Raw genomic sequence first — 14,540 nt, forward strand, 5'->3', positions numbered from 1 at the left:
CCATCTGCTTTAGCCACTGTTTTGCTCTCCATTGGATGAAGATCTCTGCCTATCTTCTGCAACTTTATTGACTGCAATTTTCTCAACTGCCTTCACTTCTTAGGAAGGGAGCAGGGAGTCATTTTGGAGAGACAAGAACTAGGTTTGCCAACTCTTTTATTTGCTCTTTTTTTCCTAATTCCACAGATTTTACCTCAATTTGCCTGTTTGGCCTCAAACGTGCAGGGCCATTTTTAATGTCCCCAGTCCGTTTTCTTTGCTCCAGCCTTTGTGGTAGCTTGTCTCCAGGACTGGAGAAGGAGCCGGTATTTTCTGTGCTAACAAAGTGAGCATTGTAACACAGTTGCAGAGTGGGTGGATGTGATTGCCGACAGACAGATGTATTCCTTCTGCTAGGGTGTGGATTAAGGCTCAAGGTGACTTTGTTCCTGCATAAACTTTCCCTGGGGAACTGAAGGGGCAGGGTTGCCAGGGGAGAATTATGATAAATGAAAGTGTCGGAAGGAAATGCACTTACATAGCCTGTGCTACCAAAGCATAAATGTGTGCTCTGTGAGGAGCTTTCAACGTAGCTTAAGGTACCACTCCGTGGGTTAAGAAAACCCAGGATGCTGTTTAGCTGGGAAGTTGAGCGTGGCTCCCTGCAGGCTGCTCTCCCACTATAATTGCCTGGTTAAGTGGATTAGTGAGCAGCAGCATGGCTTGTTTTGGGTTAGGCAGGCACTGAGGGAGCGAGGAGGGCCCCGTTCCTCACAAGAGGATGAGACACAGGCAGTGTTTGCTGCAGGAAACAGTGCTACTCTCTACCAGTCAGACTTGTTTGATGCTGAAAGCTGTGGCTGACGGTCGGGTTGTCATCGCGGGAGCTCATTGGGAAGGGTCCCATGGAAACAGTTCCTTTCAGAGCTATCACTTGTCCTTATCTGCCGCGAGGTGGGTATGGCGACAGCAAATCACATCTTGGGACACTTCTTCTTTGCCTTTGTTGCCATGGGAATCAGTGTCTCATGCAGCTTTGTCTTCTTTGAAAAAAGAGAAGTATTGTTACCTTCCCTGGCTTACCCACCAAAATGTGCTGAGGATGAGAGGGGGGTTGTGGTCAACCACAGAGCGCCTGGAGCAAGCCTTCGTGTCAGGGACAAGACTGTGAAGCTTGGCTTAAAATCTCTCCTGGCCATGCAGGTCCCTCTGCAGTAGTTGCCACACCTGTGCTACAGGGTGGAGATGCAGAGCACAAAGCAGAGAGGCACACTGGCCCAGGTAGCCCTGTTCCACTCACCCTGGGTCCCAGATGCCATCAGACCTTGCCAGAGTAACAGGGCCAGAACCTACCCTTGCATCCACTTCACAGTTAGGTATAAGAATCTGGGTCATGCAGATGTCTGACATGCCAAAATATGACATCAGTTCAAAAGTCTGACAAGGCCCAGAGATTTGGATGTGGGAACTCAGGTGGGGTCCCCTGCCTTTGGGGGAGATGAAGGAGAGGGGCAGAGGTGCCCCAGATTCATAGGGAGAGGTGACATGTTTCATCTCCCTGGGTGACTGAGCAGCCCCTGGCAGGGATGTGGGAAGCACATTGGGTTGGGAAAGCTGGCCTTTCACAACCAGGAGGCGAAGGCCCTGTGGAGCCACTGAAGGGACTTAAGGAGTTCCCAAGGAGCAGGACCCCAACTGGGTTCCTAATCCAGCATCTGCAACTCTCCTGTGCTTCAGCTCACTTGATCAAGCCCATTTGAGTGTGGCAGAAAGCTCCTGTGTCTGTACCATGTCTCATCCCTTCCTCCCAGCCCACGATAGATTGTAACTGATCTCTATTTCAGTTACGTTTCTTGAATGGATTCCGATAACCAATTAAAAGGTGTCTATCTGCCCAAAGCTCCTATGAAATACAGAAGTGGTGTTATTTCCCCAGTACTGAGGAACTGAGTCAGAGGGAGGCTAAATGACACATCTGAGGTTACCCAAAGTGGCTGAGCACTGCTGGGAACCGAATCTGAAAGTTCCTCTCCCCACTGCCGGAGCCCTTGCCTTCTTCCGCTGTGCCACTGGATGTGGGGCATTGCCCTGCTCTGCCCCTGGCCTTTCATCTCAGCCTGGGCCCTTGGACTCTTGAAATGAGCCATAAATACAATCAACCTCTTTCATGAGGAAGACTGATTTATCTCAAGCCCTAAATTTTGACATTGAAATTAAAGTAGAATTCGAACTAGTCTGTGCAAATAACTTCACAATTACAATCCAGTGCTTTTGCTCAGATGTTGATGTTTGGACTGCTTCATGCTATGCAAAGAGTCTTTTTCATGTTCAGTTATTCAAACTAGAAGTGGTTAAATGTAGAAATAGAAATGAGAAACATGGAAGTCTGAAGCAGCGGGAAAATGGCATAGGAGTTTAACCTGGGATGGAAAGAAAACATACAATTCTCTCAAAAATGCGTGGAAGCGCTGTGCTTTTAAATATAAAAATATATCTGTGTAATAAGCTGTTTTAAGTGAGTCATTTAGAAATGCAAGAAGTTTCACTTTCTGGTTGAAGAGATGCATGTTTCTGTGTTTATCTTTTTGCATATGTATGAATATATACACATATATAAATACATGAAATGATCATACTGTTGTAGCTTGAACAGTTTTTCTGTATTTCTCTCTCTTCAAATAGTGTTGATTATTCTTTGAGGATATTCATACCAAAACCCATTTTAACTCGTGCACTGCTAATTTAAGAGAAATGGGCTTCAATTACAGCTTGAAGCTGTTTTTGTTGCCTTTGACCTCTGCTTGTGAACGGCCTTCTTGGAAGTAGTCGAGAATATTGAAATAAAATGATGGGATAAAAACAATGAATAATAGAGGGTGGGCAACTACTGAGTCACCATGAAATACTGCCAATGGAACTTGCTGAGCTCCAACTCAGCTCAATCTGGCTACCTATGTATCATTGCTGAGTTCTTCGAAATGTGCCACCACAGACGGCTGATGCAGCCAGCTAACCACAGGGAAATGGTACAACTTCAAAGCTCTGGGAATAATAAAAGTCATGTCTGCCACTGTCTGCTTACTCACCCTTGAAACGAGCCAGTATGAAAGCAGCAGAGAGCAATTTAGGCTCACAAACAAAATGACTCGTAGGCTGTGATGTGTTAGAAATTAGTCATGTTTCGGTCTGCTCTTCTGATTTTGCTCAGAGACTGTCTGCAGTGCCTCGGCCTCTGCCTGCTGTCCTGGACGTCAGGCAAGGCAGGAGAGTCAGGGAGTGATGGGGGCAGAGGGGGTCCTCTGGGAAGGAAAACTGAGCCCTCTGAACTGTTCCACCATGCACGAGGAGCACACGGACCAGCCAGCATGGACATGCCAGGGCCTCTGGCCAGTGATTTGCATGGCAAGCTGCTGCTGAGGGCTGGGATTTGCTGGCGCTGCTATCGAGCAGGAGTGATGGAGGTTGGGAAGCGTGTCAGATGTGGCATTTGAAGGCACAAAGGGATGCTTTATTGGCATGGGGCTTCTCATTCAGTGCCTTCCCCAGCATGGACACCTCCTCAAGGAGGTCTTTTACCTTTACCAGAAGAAAGGAGGGGAAGGTTGCCCCATTGTTTTCAAGTTTAAAAACTGCTTCCCCTCCCTGAAACTGTGGGGCCAGTGAGGGGCTCTTTTGGTGGTGTTTTTCTTTCATGAGTCTGGAGTGGGTTAGCTTGGTTTTCAAACACCTTCCTCCACTCCAGCCTTTCCCTTATTGTACAGCCATATACTTCTGCCGGCAGGCAGTAAACCAGCAGTTAAAACCAAATCACTTTCCGGTGGGCTCTGTGAGCCCCCTGTTCCCCCTCCTCACTGCCTGGGGCTCAGCCCTACCATGCTGCTTTTGAGGACAGGCCTACAGTGGCACATAGACCATGGCCTCAGAGTTTGCTGGAAGTGGGTGCTTGCTGGCTGCTGTGCCCAGAGCCCTGCCCGGAGAAGCTTGTTTACCCCAGGGAGCTGCAGACACCATGGGACAAAGCCAGGCCCTTTGTTCCACTTTTTCTTTTCCAGGAGCCCATGAAAGCTGCTGATATTTCTACTCACTGTCCACAAGAGCGGAGACCCCATGTGGATACCCATCACATGTGGGATACCAGCAGTAGTGTGAGCTTTGGTGGGAAACAGCTGAGAGAAATGAGCCTGAGGGTGCAGTGCCATGCAGAGGTGGCAACTCTTTGTCTTTGCCCTCCAAAACAAGGTTCCCAGTGCACGGGAGGGAACAACAACGTTGCGGTGGTGCTGGTGCCACACTGGGAATGTAAAGGGCCTGAGCAGTGGGTGGGTTGATTTGAGGGATGTGCAGTGATGTATTTTCCCATGTTCTCTGGGTGTCTGGGGTTGTAAAGCTGAGATTGCCAGGCGCTGATGTGGCCCAGTTCTTATCTATCAATTTTTCTTTCTGCCCAGTACCAGGTCACAGGGGACGCAACTGGAGTGGTGGCATGGCAGAGCCTGCTTGGTGTATTCCCCTGGCACACCTGCCAACAGACAATGTGCTGCACAGATCCAACCTACAGCTCACAGCCATTAGGGCAAGAGAACCTGAACTGGCTCCTGTCTTTCAAATAAGAGCTAAGCAATACTGACAAATCTGAGCAGAAGGTCAATCCTGGTGCACCGACTGCATTTAATCCACAAAAGGCCATCTTGCAGGTGAGGGCAGCTCCCCACTGTGGGGGCCTGCAAAGGGACCCCCTCTGAAGCACAGTCCCAGAGACCCATGTTAGGTTTGGGCTGCTTTAATGTTTAACAGGCACAGGTGCACCTCCACAGAGCAGGTAGTGGAGCAGGAGGCTGGTGGTAGTTGAAAGAGAAGGGGTTTTACAGCCCATGCTGCAGGCACTTTTTGAAATATTAATATCATATCATCTTGTTTCTACTTTTCTGAAGTGGTAAAGCCCAACTCGAGCAAGAATCTTCCATTGGAGCTAATGAGAGTTGCACATATCAGTCTTTTCAGTGGCTAGGAATTAATACAGACTATTTTATCCCTTAAAATGCTGGACAAACATTAACCAATCCTCTCAACACCCTTCTGGGATAGGTAAATATTACTCGCTACCAGGTGCAGAAACTAAAGAGGAAAAGTTATGTGATTTGCTTAAAGTCACAGAGGGAATCAGGTGGGGGTAGAGGTGGAGGGAGGGGTTTTATAGCTTGTGCCTGTGCTTGGGCTCACTGCAGGTGCTGCCTCTCAGCCATTGTTGTTTTGTAAACTCGGTCGTAGTTAGCACTACAGGGAGTGAACCAGACGATGTGTGAGCATCCAGGGTCTGCAAGGAGCACAGACAGAAGGAAGGGCTATTAGGGAGCACATGGCTCTGCAAAAGTGCTCTCACTTTGAAGTCAGTAAAGTTTCAGCCCATCAGCTTCAAGGCAGGACTTAAAACTTATTACTTCAAGGCTGAGCTTGCCATGGATTTGAGGTGCCCCTCAGGGGGCTTAGCCCTGAGCTGCCTGCCTTTAAAGTGGGTGATAAATGTTGTCTGCAGAGCTGGGCTTGTTATCTTTGGGATTTCCATCGCAGATACAGTGGCGGGACAGCCCTGTGTTTGCAGACCTGGAGGGAAAGCTGAGCGCCCACCCCGAGGAGAGGGCTGCTGCTGCTGCCCGGGCTCAGCCTTCCCACAGTGCCTCTGCCCTCGGGTCGGGCCGAGAGTGCCTCTTGGGCAGCAGCGCCCGGTGCTCTGTAGGACATTGCCTCCTCTTCTTTGCGGTTGGGATTTTAAATGGCCTTGTAGCAAAGGGTTTTTCTCGTTGTGCTTAATTGCACAACTAACCTCTCCCTGCTCCCATTCCCATGGCGTGTTGGCTCATCTCCTCTTTGCTTGTTTTCTCATCTCTGACCTGGTCAGGGCTTTAGTTTACAGGTGAGAGATAAAATTCAGTGGAAATGTCTGTGTGTGCAGCCGTTCTCACCTGCAAAGATAAAGGTCATTCTGTACCTCCAAGTAGTGCTGGGGTTTACCCATTGGACTGCGACTGCAGCCACTTCAGGGCAGTCGCCATCCATTGGAAAGCCCTTGTTTGTCATTCCCAATCCCGTTTCAGATGGGGTACAAGGTAAGGTCATGTAGTCAAGGGCTGTTCCCATGTGACGGGGCTGCTGGAGAAGGCTCCTGTCCCTGCTGCCTTGTGCATGGGCTCTTTTAATTAGAAGAAACACGGTTTATTATTTAAAAGGATATGCTTTGCTGGTCATTTGTTAGGATCTTGTATCTGAGAGTGCTGCAGCTTGTAAGCCTTAAATAAAGCTGTAGGAAGGACATTGAGCACCTGGGGAAGAGGCTGCTGCAGAACCAGAGCCTATTGTTCTCACCCTGAATTGTGGGGAAGCTCTTTCCCCATGCTGGCTCTTTTACTTGGGAGCCAACTAATACACACGGCGGTTTGTTTCTCCCTCCATCTGTTCCAACTTCAGTTTATTCACGGCTCTGTAGGTATTGTACACTCAGCTGCCTTTTTATTTTTTTTTTTGGATGGGAGAGCCTCCTCTTTTCATGGTTCACTTATTCATTTTGTAGGTCTCTGGCTTCCTTGTCAAGATTTCTCTTTTGTTGTATTAATTGGTCTTAAATCTATAGTCAGGTGCTGCGCGCGTGCTTCCCGTGTACACCTTAACCATCTGCTGTGTTTCATCTCCATGGCACCCGGGCCAAATTCCAGCTCTGGTAATGACATCCTGCCTCCCTGCATTTTCTCTGTGCTTTTAATTGGCTTTAGTTCACGGGGTTTTTTTCCCCTGTTCTAACGTGCACCTTCACTCAGTGGCAAGGAGAGGTGGGCTGGGGTGGTGAGGGGCTCCAGGCTGCTGCACCCACCTGGAGGCAAGATGACCATCACTGTGAGAAGCCGTGACACAACGTGATGACTGGAGAGTGAAATGGGGAAAACGCTGCATTGGAAACAAGATGCACGTTTTCAGCACTGAAAGCATTTGCGTGACTTTCAGAGGCACGCACTGAATTTTGCATTTTCCCAAAGCCTTTTGCAAAACTTTTAGAGGGAGGGAGTGCTGTTGTCTCCTGTCTGCCCTTCTGTCCAAACAGATCAGCTGTTGTCTTTGGGGGAGGGCAGAGCAACTCCTGATAATGTTTACCCTGATCTTAACACTCCTAGATCTTGATACCTGCAAAGTAAAACCCAGACTGTATTGAAGCTCCAGGAGTCTCACTGGTGCTGTCGCCTGGCTTATCTGGCACTTCAATAGTGCAAGAGTTGTTAGCTTTACAACCGGGTTTTGGGAGGGCCAGGCTGGTGTCTGTGTTTGGGAATTGCACTGCGCAGCAAAGTGTTTTCCTGGGAGAGAGCAGGTTCTTGCTACTCTTTTTTTTCCTTTGTTGTTGGTGGTCGAGTTTTGGGTTGGTTTTTTTTTTTTTTTTTTTTAATACTGACATCTCATTATAATTTAAGAGATTCTCTGATTCTCAAAACTCACTTAAAAGCGTGGCCTGAATTCTTTATTCACTTTGTCTATTTCTTGCCAGCCTGGAAGCTTACTCTTCTCTCTGCTAATCCTGTTACTTCTGGTGACAGCCCCAGCCATGGGGTGAGCCACTGGCGGGGCTCTGTCTCGCCTGTGCTCTCCAATTGGGAGTCTCTGCTCCCACAGCCTGGCTCCAGTTGTTATGCTCAGTGCTATACTGGTGTCTATGGGCATCCAGAGGGTGGGTGGGTGGGTGGATGGATGGATGTCTGTGTGCACAGCCCCGAGCTGCTGGCACCTATTGAGAAGGTGTGTACCTGCTGGGGATAGCAGCAACACCTTCCTCTTATCCAGGCTTTCACAGCAGGTAAAGTCTTCCTGGTTGAGGACAGGACAATGGCGGAGACTGGGCTGCAGACAGCCCCTCAAAAAGCAGAGCAACAATGGACATCATTTTTTGCTTCAGTAGGCAAGGCATCCACAGGACTTCAAATTTGTGGTGGTGGTTTTTACTGCTTTGGAAATGCCAAAGGAACGATTGGAATTGTGGGAGTATTCAAGGGATTATTGCCACATGAAGTTATGTTGCCTCCTGGTCTTATGTGAACGAGTGGAAGGAATGTCAGGGCTCATGCTTGCAGAAGTCCTCTCACTCTGTTCTGCAGAGACTTTCCCTTGAAACAGAAGTAAGCTGCCTGTGGTCCTTTCCTCTTAGAACCATAGAATTGTTTAAGTTGGAAGATTTCAAGATCATCAAGAGCAATCGTAAACCTAGCACTGCCAAAAGGATAAAGTACTTGTAGCAAAGTCTGCCCTAGCAAACCAGCACAGAATATGTAGGGAGAAAGACCAGTTCTTATCAATGAACAAAGCAGTACAGCTAGCAGTAAAACCATGATCCTTGAATAACCCTGCAAGCCCCAATCCAACAAAGTCCTTGCAATATTATTTATTATTTGTCTGTTGAGGTCTTTGTGAAGATGGTGGCCTGCTCAGCAAAGTGTTAGGCATGCACATGTGTGCTTGTGGGAAAGTGTCTGTCCTGAAATATTTGGAGTCCAAGTGAATGAGACAGGTGGCAGGAGAAAGGAAGATCTGTGGATCCTATTTCCTTGGTGAGACATAGGCTGACTACAGTTCAGATTCTACTAGTATTTGGGAACATGGAGTTGTAGGGAGGAGGTTTCTCCAAATGTTGCTTGCTGGGGTGCTTCATGGCACGGTCTTTAGTGCATCTCTGAGTGATTAAATGTCATTGGTAATCTAGTCTTTTACTTGTGAGACTTGGGAATTCAGCAGCAAGTTTCTGACTCTAAAGTAGTCTTTTAACCATGGCAACATCCTTCATTTGCTACAGGGTAAGACTTCTAGATCAGGAATGCTCTGGGTCAGATTTGATTGTTTCAGATATGTGGGGTGGTTTACCAGTGTAGTGGGTCAGCACTGTGTGTCTCCCTCTGTCCTGTAGGTCTAATATCTGTAGTGATGAAACAGTTTGTGAGTGATAGTGGATGTATCACTGTTCTCAGTCCTGGGAGAGAGAGAAGTATGACATAGAAGAAATGAGGTTTTTTAACTCAGTGTCAGAGAAGAAAGTGCTGCTGTGGTGTGAGCATTGCCTCAGGTGGGCAGCATCCTGCCTTCCCCACAGAGGTGCTTACAGCAGAGAACAGAGGTCCCCCTTGGTTAATGAGTCAGCCAGTGCTCCCTTCCCCTGCCTCTTTCCTTGTTCCCACAGATCAGATCAGCCCTCTGTGCCACAGCCTGTCACCTGATTTATGGGAACCATAAACTGCAAAGCAGAAAGAAATAAAAATACTAAACACTTAGTTTTTTAAAAGGCCAACAGCACATTGAAGTCTCGGTGATAATTTGCTCATAAAGAAATATTATGCTTCAGATCATAATCCCAGGCTGCAGATGAAGGCTGAGGTCTGGCCTGAGTCTCTCACACTTAGGCTGTAAAAGGAAGGGAATGGGATGAAAAAAACCACATAGCATGTGGGGATTAGGCTTGGCTGTCTTGCTGTCCATCAGCTCTGGTGCCTGGGAGGTCTTGTGGAGAAGGGCTGATGTTCTCCAGAAAAAAAAACTTGTCCTCTGTTACAGGGACAGCGGGCTCATGGAGGGGTGGGAGGCAAGAAGGGAGGAGAGCATAAAAATACATGAACAGCAGTCAAACAACTGAGATTTATAGTCTGTGTGCAAGTGCCCAAATTGGTGGCTGTTCCCCTTGGACTGAGCAGGGGGGCTCACCTACTTTATCCTTAATACTGTTGGCCTGGCCAGCCAAATGCTTGTTGATGCTGCTTGGGCAGCAGTTGCCTTTAATAATTGTTGTTGAACACTGGGTTTTGCTCAATGCAGGTGGGTGTCTCTGTTTCCAGAGGTGAAAACCAGCCCCCAGCCAGCAAGAGCAGAGAAGCACGTAGGTACGTGAGCAGGTTAGACCTTAGGTGGTGTCAGTGTTTGACTGACAGTCCCAGCTGCCCCAGGCAGGGGATTGTTCTGAGTGGATAAAATTCCTTTCTGGCTTGGTTTCCTGATACAAACACTGTCTGTGGCTACTTACCTACTGGGCTTGCACTGGGGACAGGCACCTGAAGGTTAAAAGCAATGCATTTCTCCAAAGGAGATCAAGGATTTCACAGCCCGTTCAGTGCAGATGTATTTTCCCCATCTGATCTTCTCCACCTCACCCTGTCACAACCACCACTGCCACCTCAAACAAATCTTGCTATGATGCTGGTAGGGTTGTGGGAGGGCAGGAAGGCTGTTAGACATGTGTTTGATTTTTCTTTTTTTCCTTCTGTCTTTTCCTGATGTCCTGCTGGCAGGAAGGCTGCTGGCAACAATGTCTTGCTCCCTGAACAACATGGAGTTTGATTGCTTTTCTCAAGTCTTCTTCCTACGAGAAACTCTTCTTTGAAAGAGAACCTTTCTTTCTGAGATACCTATCTGCGATGTGATATAGGGCTGCTTATAAAGACATGAGAACTGGGAGGAAATTGTCACTTCTGGGTTTTTCCTTAATTTTCTCTCCTTTCCTCTCCTCTAATAATAAAAATGAACAGATATTCCAGGAAGCCCTAACTCTTCTCTAGGATTCATAACATTCATAATGCCTGCTATTCCAGCCCTGTTCCCAGTGCAGCCTTAGTGGTGTTGAATTATCCCCTCCCTTTGGCCTGCTGGCCACACTGCCCCTGACATTGCCCGCTATGCTGTTAGTGTTTGCAAGGAGAGCACACTGCTTATACTCCACTTGGCATGCCTGTAACTCCCAGCTCCTTTTCTGCCAGGCAACTGTTCCCAGCCCATGCTGATGTCTGTTGTTATTCCTCCCCAGGGCAGAGCTTTGCACTCCCCTCCCTCTGCTTCATGAGGCTGCTGTTGACCCAAAAGCTGAACTTCTCAGGGTTGTTTTGGATCCTCAGTTTGCTGAGAGTATGATCATTCTGCCATGCTACGTTTAAAGGGGTTTTATAACTCCTTGAGAACTGCTGAGTTCAGCCTTGCTGCATCTCAAAGGCTTGCTGGCGATCTCAGCAGACACATGTTAATGGTAATCAAAGGGACAGGGTACTGCTTTTCAACAAGGACTTTCTTAATTAAAATAAGAAGGCTTTAACAAAAACAGATCCAAAGCATAAGTAGCCTGGTTGAAAAGGGAATCTGAAGTATTTAACTTCTCCCACAAAGATGCCGCTTGGGAGATTCAGGGGTGGTCCTGGGCTCAGCAGTGCCTGTGCTCTTGTAGCAGATCCTGCACTCCTTATGAAAGCAGGGGAGTTTCAAACACTCTTTATCAACCCCAGAGACACAAGGGCATGAGTCTAGTTCAACTCCCCCGGGGAAAAAACCATCACTTTTACCTTGTAAATTAATCCAGTCAAGACTGTTCCCTCCTCTGCAGCCCTTTACAGTATTGAATACTGTAGGAGAAACTTCTCCAGGAGAGAGGATTCACTAGCTATTTCTCTTCTAGTTAGAACAGGCAGTTCATTTTCTTGGATAAATCAAAACTTTCAGAAAATCTGGCTGCCCCCATCTTTCCCTTAGTGTTTCCTGAAATGTTTAACAGCATCCTCTTTGCCTGTATCCCAGAGACTGAGTTCCTGTTTGCAGTCAAGGTTTCTCTTTGCTTCTCCTCAATCACTGATAAGCAAGGGGAAAAAATGACTGTGATGGCCAAAATACACCATTTCTTCTGGTAAGTGGCTGCAGAAGTGGAACTGTGTTCCTTTCTCTAACTATTTTCTTCTGCAAACATGAGGGAGAAGTGATGCTTTCTCCCACCAGACAATAAGTACTTGGAAATGTCATAAATGTTTAGTGATGTCTTTTAACAGCACACAGAAAGAAATCAGCTCTGAGCTTCATTCCTCCCAGACCCTGTCTTTCATTACGAGGTGGTGGGTGATGTGTCTGTGCAGGTTTGGCAATAGACACCGGTACTATCTGAATAGCAATGAACATCTCACTTCTAATAGGGCTGAAATAGTGGTCCTTTGTGGGTCAGTGTAAGCAATAGCAGCATGGTCTTAACAGGTGCCAGAAACGGTTGATAAATCACTAATCTCTCCAACAAAATGTTCCAAAATGAAGAATGTTTCCAGGAACTTTACTTGGATGTTCTAAACTCTGACCTTCATGGAGCACAGGTATTTACAAGGAATAATCTACAGATACTGTTCATTATAAAGTATATAAATAAAACCGCTTAAAACAACAGAACTATATGCTCTCTGGACACCTGCAGGTTTGGATAAGCAAGCAAGCACACCTGTGCATTGTCCTATAAATCAGTGTAGGTTTGTCTCTTGGCTACCAGGTCCAAGGCTGTTACCCACGCTGGTTTGGGCAGTAGCTGTATAGCGGATGAAACCTGTTTGGTTCTTTTGCTTGTGAGCCTGCAGGGAAGCTGAGGGTAGCAGAATATGTTTGGCTCCTCTGCTGGGGGGGGAGGCAGCTGTAATTGCTGTTGTAACCTCTTCTCACTGGGTAACTTGATCACTGCAACAGGCGTACGCCAGGGTAAGTGGTGGTGATCCCAGGCCAGCTAGGATTTAAAGCATGCCACCTGCTCAGCAACTCCTTTTCTTTGATTTTGTTTCTGGTGCCGTCCTGCCCAGTGATACCTTTGAAAGACTGCATTTGCAGCTTCATCTGTCAGCACTTCTCTCCCAGGGCTGATCAGCAACAAGCTCTCACCTTCCTGAGCGCTTTGCTTCATAAGAGCCTCCTTTCCTCTGTGTCTTTCTTGTGAGTCCTCTGAATTTACCCTTGCTGTGTCCAGTGGGGCAGGTTGTCTGTGCTCCATGTCTGGCAGGGTTGCTCTTCCCTTCTCTGCCTCCAAAGGAAAGGCCCCTCAGGAGCAGCGGTCAGCACAGCAGCCAGTGGATAGAAAATCATTCCTGGGAACTCCTGGTTTCTTTTGGAGGTGAGCTGGCTTTGTTTGTGTAGGCTTAATGGCCCGACAAGAGACTGTCTGTGGGAACTGCAGCAGACCCCCTGCATATAACTCCTGCTTCTGGGAGAAACAGCCCTGCTGCTCTCATCTGATTCTGCGGTGCAGTGCTGACTCTGTTCCCCATCCCCGCTTGTCCAGCAGCAAAGCGATTAATTTTCCAAGTTCAATCGTCGATTGAACCCTTTAAATTGGGGCACTAGAGATGTAATTTAAATTAAGCTACAGTTCCAGCTGCAGGGGAGACACTTAAAACATGCAGTGCAACTCTGCCTTCTTCATAGAGCATTTTCTTCTAAGCCTGGAGACCCTTTCAGGCGCTACTGGGGTGCAAAACTCTTTTGTTGCAAGAGAGGGAGGGAGCCTGATGGAGATGGGCACAGTAGCTGAGCAGAGCTGGCTCCTCAGGCACCAGGTGGTGAATTAACCCTGTCTCACGACCCAAAGTGGTGCAGTGGATGTCTCTGAGCAGATGGGGCAGGGAATGCCTTCTCTCGATGTCTCTTTTATTCCTAGGAAACCTCGCAATATGCTTTTCAAATCTGCTGTTCCAGAAGAGCAACTAAGCACGTGCTGAACTTTGATCAAGCCAATGTTGGTGTTAATAAGTTACAAACTAACCCAAGTACTCTGCAGGAGCTGAAGGCAGCCTGGGGGAAGTTCCCTGCTTTTTGGTAAGAAGCACCTTGTTACACTCCCTCCTGTTCCCATCAGCTTCATTAACTCAGGCAGCCCCTCCAAGCTTGGATGCCAAAGCAGTTCTTGTATTAGTTCAGCTCTGGGCTGATGCAGCTAGTTCTCCAGCTGCTGGAATGCCACTCTGCAGGAACACCAGCTTGGTGCTGGCCTGGGGGAGCAGAGGTGCCATGTCCCCATTTGCTGGGGGAAACAGGGAGATGTCATGGAAGAGGCATGCAGAGAGGCCAGGAGCTCTGCTGTTGACCTCCTGCCCAACTCCGGTCTTTCCTCTTTCTTTGACTTTTTGCAAGATGAAGGCCTATTGCTTATATCTGGCTTTTTGCTTATCTGCTCTCACAATCTCTTCTTATTCAATGGCTTTGGGAAAGACTGCCTTGCTTCTGCAACTTAGATGTTACTGGAAATCTCGTGTCCACTGAGCTCAATATGATTCCTGCTTATGAAGCATCAATATACTTTACAAGAGCTGCTGAGGCTTCACTCTGAAGCAGAAAAACTCAAAGAAGGAAGTGATGCTGTTTATATTTGTGGTTTCTACCTTTTTTTTTTTTTAAAGTAGGAATTTTACAGTTTTCTTTAGCAAAAATGTATTCCTGAAGAAAGCTTGTCTGGAGACCTCCTTGTTGGTAGCCATAGAAGCTTTTTTGCAAAAACTGCTTAGAATTTATTTGAAATATAGCAAATACAATGAAAAAATGGGAAGAGAAACTGAACTTTGGGTAGTATCTTCCTCTTTATTGGGAATCCTTAGTACCAGCACCAGTTTTCCTAGCACAAAACTGAGAAATTGACTCTTTATTAGTATGCTGCCTCCTCACCATCCCTGTCCCTTATGGACACCCTCAGGCTCCATCAGCAGCATCCATACAGTAAGTTTCCTTAAGCTTGTTCCTGGACTCTGTTGTTCTCTGTGCCAGAGCTCCCA

The sequence above is a fragment of the Corapipo altera genome, unplaced genomic scaffold, assembly GCF_003945725.1.
Source record: "Corapipo altera isolate COAL_440 unplaced genomic scaffold, ASM394572v1 1, whole genome shotgun sequence".
Taxonomy (NCBI): domain Eukaryota; kingdom Metazoa; phylum Chordata; class Aves; order Passeriformes; family Pipridae; genus Corapipo; species Corapipo altera.